An 8892-nucleotide genomic window follows, 5' to 3' on the forward strand; every position below is an offset into this window, starting at 1 on the left:
ACCTACGATACATCAGTTGTAGGTAAAAACCAGTTCCAGTACCATTCATGTGCGTTTTTTTCTTGCTTCACTGCAGTATTACAGTTTGTGCTGCTGCTCCAGGTATATCTCCTGGGACTTGCTGAGTGGCATATTTTATAGGATATGGTTTTCATGTGTGATTAAATTAGATTCAACGGTACTCTGTACAAAGAGTGGGCTGTAACCATAGTTTTCCAGCATGTTAGTGCTTTGCTCTCTTCTCTCGGCTGTGTCATTTTTTTTTTACCCTGATCCCTTCTCTCAATATGTACAGCATGTTTACATTAACATATTACTCTTTCACCGGCAACAAGTCTCGACAGGTGTGCTGTCTATCTTCTGTTTGTCTAGTTTTGAGTGATGAGTAGGGTATGGCTATGTCTCAGCCCTTTGGACAACAAACGATACTAATCTTAGCACTGCTCAAGGGACTTATGGACAGTAATTGGTGTCTTGAGAAATCTTTCGTTGTGTTTTTGCTGCATTTGTGTGTAATTAGAAGACATCATTGTATGTTAAATGTATCACACCCATCACCAATAACCAGCTTGCTTGACAAAATGCTTTTGCTGTGGGTTAAAAAATGTATCCAACCCTTTTTCTCATTTAATTTGAACTTGTAACGTCACTTAACAGCTTAAGCTTGTGCTAAAATAGAAAGTAGTTTTAGCTCGATTCAATATAATACCTGAAAGTTGAACTTACTTTGAATGAGTTCAGAGTTGTCTCTCTTGGTATGTTGTTACTCCGACGGCGCCAAGATCCTTGTTATCATGGAAACTGCCAGAGTGTGTGTGCACGTTAATACAGGTGTAACCAGTCAGGAACTAGGAACTGTGTTCTTCATTGGCTGCTGAGCTTGTTGAAATCGGACACCATCAGTCTTATCTCTTACAAAAGTAAATACACTGTGCACATGGGGAACTTGCTCACTGGTCTCAGTAAATGCATTTGTTCACTTTTTGTGCAAGTGTGGTGTTTACTGTCATACAATCAACTGCTGTCGGAGCGGTCCGTCTTTGTTTGTAAACCGTGGTATTGTTCACTTCATATGCACATATCCTGCTGTTGTGATGCAGGAGCAGATTGAAATGTGTTATATTAAATACCAAAGTAAATGTGTTATTCTCATTTTCAAGCCTGTCTGTGGCAGCTTAGTTTAGTTTATTTACTGGATCCCCATTAGCTGACGCCTTAGCGGCCAGTAATCTTCCCGGGATCCACAGAAAGCACAAAATATAATGCATGCAAAAACGTGCAAAATATAACAGGAAAGAAACAGTTAAAAATAGTTCAGTCAAATGCAGTCGAGAGCTAGGGGTGTCTTTTATGCAGGCCATCCATAATTAATACAAAGAAAAATCTGACTAAAAAAGCAAAGGAAAACATCAAGTGTGTCCTGAGGTGCGCCTTTTTAATTGTTTTTTTAAATGACAGATTATTACCTGTGCAAGAGAAGTATGCTTCCCTCACATAATTACCCAACATCAAATATTAGATATGAAGGAACTATTGCAGCCACCGGTGTTTGGACCTCAGTCACTGTAAAGGTTCTGGGCAGCAGCTTTGTGCAACACATCTACCTCGCTGCTGACGAGTCAAAGGCGATTCACCTGCCATCGTCTCCTCCTTCCTCCTCAGTGTAAAGTCTGGATGGCCTCCTCCAGCACTTGCGTCATTCTGTACCCGGACTGGTTGTGACCACAGCCTCCTTCATGAAGTGTCCTCCTGGGGGACCCACTACTACCCCGTTACGCCTAAAACCTCCCTAACCAGACTTCTGTCAGCCAGATGGTGATCACCAGCTCAGACTGCGGGACATCAGTGGATATATTCCTCTCAGGGGAAGCGCTTTTTGAAGGCAATGTGTACCCCAGGGGTACTGTCCTTCAGTTGCATAGGGGCGCTGCAGAGTGTTTACCGCCAGAGCAATTTCAGCCTCTCTGGCTCATAGTTAATCTCCAAAGCAGCTGTAGGTGTAGTGGTTGGTTTTACCTGCTCCAAACACACACTTGGGGATTGCGTGTATGGATTTGCTGAACTGAAACCAGTCACACACTTTTTGATTACATTATCCCTCCCTCGGTAAACACAGGAATGAGTTCCAGTTTCCTGTTGGCAATGGACGCCGCTATCAACCCTGACCTGGACGTCACCGCCACTGGGCGAAAGATCGTGTCTCTCGCTGGTGGCAGTATGAAGGGCGTTGCAGTTGTGACCTCAGATGAAATCCACATTACTATAACAGTCCCCTTCAACTTGTTTACATCAGACGTGGCAATGCACAACGTCCGTCCACTCTAACGTTACTGCCATCTGTTGATGCCGGACTGTACCAATGTTTGATTCAGGTGATATGGGTGAGCAGCAAGATAACGGTTTTCACACGGGAGGATGAAAGTCTGGTGGTATATTCTCCCAGTATCCCAACTTTTCTCAGCTGCCTAGTCCAATCCTCGACCCATGGACACAAATGTGGAACACTTGAGTGTCATGAACAGGCAACTATATCCAGCAGTGTGTGAGAAAAAAATGTGTATTTATTTTTAGGACTTAGCATTACATGTTAACAAGCATTTAATAGCTCTGTTAATTTGTGTGTAACGTCTGACATGTACTTTTTTTTTATTTTAATTTTAGCTGCAGCTTCTTGTGAACAGCTGCACTGTGGTCACAAACGGAAGTGCTCTATTAAAAAAAAGTCACTCAGTTCTGTGAAAACAAAGATATGCTCTGCGTGGGGTGACTCTTATTACCGCACATTCGATGAAAGAGATTTGGTCCTACACGGAAACTGTAACTACACTTTAATTCAGACAACCTATCCAGCCAATAAATACTTCTGTTCCACTCCAGATTAATACAGCCTGAACATATTTAAACAGTGCCACTGTCTCCACCATCCACACAGGGCAGATAAGCATCCAGTGATTTAATGTATAATTAAAGAAGAGAAGACAAAAACTATGTTATGGTGAGCGAACTGAATTCACTTAAATTAATTATGAATTGTTCGTAGCTGTTGATTAACATTAGAAGTTATGTCATTTAAACTGATATATGGTTCCCTGAACTTTTACCCAAGTGGCTCCAGCATTATCTTAGACACTGCCTTCGGCCTAACTCTACAGTATGACTGGAAGCAACATCTCCAGGTTGATGTTGGCCCAGAAACCAGTATGGAGTCCCATGCGGTTTGTGTGAAAATGCTAATCGCATTGTCTCAGATGGCACCATGTGCCTGTAATGACACAGATCAGACCCAGACTGTGGATTTTACTATCCCATGGGTGGTGAGTGATGCAAGCTCCTGCAATAAAGATTGTGTTGGGGGGTGTCTCAAGTCCAGTGTGCACTCATAGCCAAACCAAATCATTTCCTGTCATTAAAGACAACTTCCTTCAAATTGGGTGCACTCGACTGCAGAGAAGCGGTGGATCTTTTGCTGGTTGATCCGGAGCCATTTCTTTGTAGTTGTCTTAACAGCATGTGTGAGAAGATTTTCTGCCGTACATCTAGACAAAGTAATGATTTTCCACTTGCAATGTTCACATTACTCCCCTCGTTTCAGGTAAACGGTCTGCTACTACGCCTTCCATCTGTCTTGACAAAAGGCAAAATAAAGCTCTATTTCACTGGACTCTCAAAAGTGTACCGAGACAGACTTCGGTGTTGTTGTAACGTACAGCTCTGATGTCCCCTCTGTTGAAGTGCAAAGGATAAACTCTGGTAATCTCTGTGGCCCGCGTGGCAACGTGAATGCTGATCCAGAAGACGATCCGATGCCTGACGACGAATGTGATATTTCTTGGGCCGTTAGACACTGGCAAACCAACCCTGAACGTGAATGCCTGGATGTGCCTCAAAACACACGAGGGTGCATTTCACAAGATGTGGCTCATAATGAAGGAACGATTTCGGTGCAAGGTTACTGGATGCAGAGGGGGCCTTCCAGAGCTGCCATGAAACGGTGGATCCAGAAGATTTCTACAATGACTGTGTTCGTGACCTCTTGTTACAGTAACCAGACCCTGTCTCTAATTCTGTCCAGCCATGCTGCTGTGTGTCACGAAATGGGAGTGGATGAATGGAGGGCTTCCATCTTCTGTAGTGAGTAACTCCGTTGAAATGCATTTATATTTAATGTGTACAGAATAGGAATATTTTCAATTAAACTGTTTTTTTTTCTCCTTTGTAAATCCTGTCCACCGAATAGTGAATACCACCTGTGTTCTAGTCACATGACTGACTGTGTAGAAAACCCAAGTCCTCAAGCAGCAAAATGCAAGGAGGGCTGTTTCTGCAAACGTGGGTTTTTCCACAGTGGTGGGAGATGTACACCACATTCTTAGCGGCTGCATTCACCATGATGTTCACCATGAGAACTTCTTCCCCGATGAGCACTGTCAGCTGCACTAACTCTGTGTGAGCCACAACAGGAGTGCAATGTACCAACCACACATCTCCAGTTGGAACAAAATGTGCCATCCAAGATGGCCAGAGGATATGTCGTGCATCACAGCTTGTTAAATGTTCAGTCATGGATGGCAGACACTTCAGGAGCTACGGTGGACCTAGCTTTGACTTCAATATGGGAAGCTGCTGTTATGTTCTATCCCTAGCTTGTGACGAGGGAGAGTCTGACCCCGCTGTTGTTACCCAGCAAGGATGGCTGCACCCCCGGGTCCATGGAGTGAACATGTCTTTGGAGAACAAGCATTTGGGAAAAGTAATGGCAAGCAGTTGCAAACAAACTTAAGTTTGCCTTGATTGTAACTTTAACTTTTATATTTTCTAGATAGACAGTGTTTTGAGGGGTCTTCCTGCCCAGCTGGATCATAGAGCAATACTGCATTCTGGCTTGCTGACTTGTGTTAAAGAAACAGGGTTTGTCACTTGTGGAGGGCCTGATCTGATGGAAACATGTGTGGAAACATCAGAGCTGGTGCTACAGATGACAAACTGAGCCCAAATATCAGCCCAGCACGGGATGTTTCCACCTTTGCATCTTCCTGGTCACTTTCACCAGCTGCAACAAACTGAACAGAGATCTCATTCTTCAGAACAGAGTGCCACTGATAACCTCTGTGACATGCTGCTTGATCCTGCTGGTTCATTTGGTGGGTGTCACGCCAATGTCGACCCTGAGCTCTTCTTTCAGAACAAGTGAAATACTTGTGTACATCTCTAATGGGAATAAAGATTAAGTTTGGAGTAGTTTGGAGTGTGTACACTTCTGCATGCCACGAGGCAGGTGCCAAGGCCAAACTATGGAGGGGTGAGAAGTGCTGTGAGTATTATTAATCTTGACTTTCTTTTGTGTATGTGTTTTATCATGTGTTTTGTCTGTTTTGTGGTGTGCCAGTGCATGCAAATCAAACAGGTCTGCACACATGCCTCTCTTGTGCTTTTAGAACTCTGACAAGCTGTATACAGCAAAGTTAACTGATTGATGTACAGTAAGGAGAGCTGGACTATGAACTTGTTTTCCTCTCCCACAGCACTCTCATGCCCTGAAAACTCTCACTATCATATATGTGTCAGTGCGAGCCCCGAGTCCTGCGGTATTCTTGCCGTTATCCCCTGCCCGTGGGCCTGTGATGAAGGCTGTCAATGTGAGTCTGGATACATGCAGAGTGGAAATAGTTGCAAACACAGCAGAGAGATGTGGTTGCTTCCACTTTAGGCACTACTAGGAAGTGAGTAGAGACACATTATTTAGCTAATACCAAGAAAAATGTTTTTTCACTTCACCCCGGCAATTGATTTCCGATTTTTCTTAATCCAGTGAAACCTTATATTTAGACTGTGACCTGAACATTGTATCTTTGTTTGACTTGTGCGTGCGTTTTAACAAAATGACATGAGACCCCACAGCAGTTGCCGTGATATACATGCCCTCGTTTGTCCATGTGCTTTTAGGCTAAATCCACACCAATGTGTTTCCATTTAATTCCAGGGTTTTAAAACAAATACAATCTTCGTCAACTTGAGCGTTTCAGCATTGTTTGCGAAATGTTTTCTGTTCATACTAGCGAGCCTAAAAATGAATATCGCATGACTGTTGACGTACATGCGGTTGCCAATGTGAACAGGAAGTAGATTTGTTACTTAGATACAATAAATACGACAGATTACTGTAGTATAATTTAATAATGAACGGTAGTGCTCGATGATTAGGTTCTTCCTCTATAAACTCAAATAGACACATTTTGTAGAAAGTTTTAAAAGTTTTACCAAGTTGCAACACTGCAGGTCTTGCTCTCTTTCTTAAACACACACACACACACACAAGTTTACTTCAAAATCAACACTTATAAATCAAAGTTTATTATGTTATAGGTCATAAACGTGGTCAACACACATCTCGCACTCATTCCCCCTGTTGTCTGTTCTCACACTCGCTCTGCCGGCGACTGAAGTCTCTGTCGTAGTGGAGAGCATTCCTGCTTTTGTTCCTTTACAGTTTGTGTGGACTTAACAATAATTGTGCAGAACAAAATGAGAACAGGATTGTCCTCTGTTTTGTCCATCGTTCTCCTCAAAGACACAAACCGTGACTTCAAACATCCACGGTTGTGACTGCTAAGACCCGAAGTAACCAACACGGGTGTCTACGTCATCGTTTTCAAACTTCTCCGGTTCTGCCGTGCTCAGTGTAAAAGATGTGCATTTTAAAATGGAAACTAAGCAGTGTGGACATGGCCATTTTTTAATATAATGACTCATTCTTGTTTTTGCCAACTGTACGTATGCCTCACCGGTGCATGTGACATGACTAATCACAAAATGCTAGGCCTTTGTGTTTTCCTGGGTTGGTTGTTTGTTTGCTCTGTGTTAGAGGACGGTTGGGTAACACACTGACAGTGACTCACTGTTCTCTGTAGATTGGGGAGATATTGGCGGCTGGGGGTGCTCAGAGCGGTGTAACCACTCTGCCACCGCCACCATGTGCTGCGAGTCAGCATCTTAGCCCGAGGGAGAGAGCTGCACCCTCAACAATACTTGGGGCTGTGCAAGGAAAGGTAAGCTCAGCTGGTTCTTCAGGGTTGGGTGACATTTCCTCAAAGGCTAACTGTCACAGAGCTGCACCATGCAACGTTCAAAGTTCTTGCATTATTACACCTTGTCTGTTTATTTTTTTCTGGCGGGATTGTTTTGCATCTTAACACATGACACGTGTTTTTTCAGTGTCTTGTAATTTGACCAAAATAAGGTTAAATCGCTCCACCTTTAAATAGTTCGTTATGTCCTTGTGTTGTTGTTGCAATGCTTGTCAATCATAAATACCAATCTTATTATGTTACTCACCTTTCACAGAAGCCTGTGACAAGATATTTAAATGTGATGCGTCACAAATTTGTATGTGTATTTACACTAGTTGCCATTAATACGACACTAAACATATATATGTTACTTTTATGACGACCGAATATAGAACACATTTGCCTATGAACTTTATTTGTAATACACTTTTGTTTACATCGGTTGTTTTGTAAGTGCCGTCGTGCAGCTAAACTGCTATTAATCTGATAATTCCACCTCGCCATTATGAGCTGTGTGGGTCGAGGTACAGACAGACAGGCGCCCCAACGAGGCTTCCTCTTAAAGCTATTCATGTCAATGTGGCTGAAGACGATATTACAACCTATAGAGGGAGACAAGTTCCCGGTTGGGTGAATTCGAATTAGGGAACGCAAACGGTTACATCACCATGATCATTTCACTTGTCATTTTGTGATTTAATTATTATTATTATAGAACAGGGGTGTCAAACCTTTTTTTTATCGCGGGCCACATTTGTACTATGGTTGCCCTCAAAGGGCCGGTTGTGACTGTAACACTGTATAACTTACTCCCAAACGTATTTTCATTAGATTATTGTTTATTCAAGTGTAAACATATTGTACATGCATTTAAAGGCAAAGTTCTCTGTTATTGCAACATAAATCATTTTAATTTAGGGTTAAGAAACCCACATTATCTATATCAAAGATCAAACTTTAAATAAAAAATAAAAACCTTATTCACTTTGTTTAAAGCTTTTTTTTGTCACAGTTAAGAAGGACATAACTCTGGTCCAACAAATAGTTGTGAGCTGCTAAGAACATGTGTGACTGATTAGATCTGGGGCACACCTGCTCACATATCTCTATGTGGCTTTAGGGGCACACCTGCTTATTAATTGCATTTATTTTTCTCCGTATTGTTGATCATTCTCCTTCTTTTCTGTGGGCATGTGCAGTAACAGCAGACATGTACACAGTACATTTGTCTGAGTAAATTTGACTCAAATTGGAGAAAAACATTACTAAAAACATTTGGTCTAAATAGAGCTAAATCTACTCTTGTCTCAGAGTAAATATTCATACTATTCTATACTAATCTATATATAATTGGATTCAACTCTAAAAAGAATTCTAAAAAGAATTGGATTCAACTTCCTTCAGTTATAAGTAACTCCAGAAAAATTACACTAGTCATCAAATAATCTCATTTGACCAGCATGACTATGACTTGCATGGCACGTGTCAGTATCAGTTACTGGGCATATGTGGACAGAAACAAGGCCTCGATTTAGTCCAGGCTCACGTACAGACAGAGGGACACCTACAGTCCGCACTTCACGTCCTGGTCGATGCGAGTGGTGTGCTTGCGGAGCAAAATGGAAAAAACACTCAGAGCATAGAGGTGAGTGGCTAGTATCCTCTTGTTTATTTGCATATCTTTTTTGTATTGTTATGTCACACAAAGTTGTTTTAAACAGTTGTATAATAAAATATAACGGGCCTCACAACGATTACTTGTAAAAATGTCCTGTGCTGAATTTCAAATGTAATTGTGGCCCCCCCTACAGGTTGATGGAGTCAA

At 42.1% G+C, this 8892-nt stretch overlaps 1 pseudogene; it reads left to right on the plus strand.

The window, feature by feature from the left end:
• Positions 1-1481: 1481 nt before the first annotated feature.
• On the plus strand, positions 1482-8883 carry LOC137781134 (IgGFc-binding protein-like; annotated as a pseudogene).
• Positions 8884-8892: the final 9 nt, after the last annotated feature.

This window comes from Clinocottus analis, unplaced genomic scaffold, assembly GCF_023055335.1.
Source record: "Clinocottus analis isolate CAN_PGR_092001 unplaced genomic scaffold, fCliAna1.0.p SCAF_9, whole genome shotgun sequence".
Classification (NCBI taxonomy): domain Eukaryota; kingdom Metazoa; phylum Chordata; class Actinopteri; order Perciformes; family Cottidae; genus Clinocottus; species Clinocottus analis.